Source organism: Gavialis gangeticus, unplaced genomic scaffold (genome assembly GCF_001723915.1).
Source record: "Gavialis gangeticus isolate Ggan-Ray unplaced genomic scaffold, GavGan_comp1, whole genome shotgun sequence".
Taxonomy (NCBI): Eukaryota; Metazoa; Chordata; order Crocodylia; family Gavialidae; genus Gavialis; species Gavialis gangeticus.
The window spans coordinates 19,346,602-19,347,103 of NW_017729004.1; positions in this window are offsets into that span (position 1 = coordinate 19,346,602).

The window sequence follows — 502 nt, forward strand, 5'->3', positions numbered from 1 at the left end:
TCTCTTTAGGTGTGAAAGGTGACCCTTCCAAACAAAGCACACTTGTACCCGTAGCTCTGTAAAGCTAAGTGTCCAAGCTTTTAAAGGAAGGGGGGAAGTGTGGAAGGAAGCCACCTTTGTTTCTCCCCAAAATCTCTGCTCTGTGACAATTTGATTAGGATGGGCCCAGCAGAGGAGACACCCCTTTACCCTATCTCTTTAGGTAACCTGAGATAGATACATTCCTGAGGGAGGGGGGAAACCTGCTCCCTCTGCCTACGTGACTGGTATCAGTTACCTGGGTGAGGGGCTTCTACCCTGTGGGGTAGAGTCTGCCTGGCAACTAGTGATGTATTTCAAATTGGTTGGCTGACAGCCAAAAGGTGCTGGCCTCCATTGGACTAGGTGAACGAGGTCACAGGGGCTATGTAAGTTAAGATTGCCCAGGAGGAGGGGGCAGCAGCCATGCAGGGGACTCAGACTTAGAGAGGAGCTTTACCAGCTGAAACTGGCTCTCTCCCCC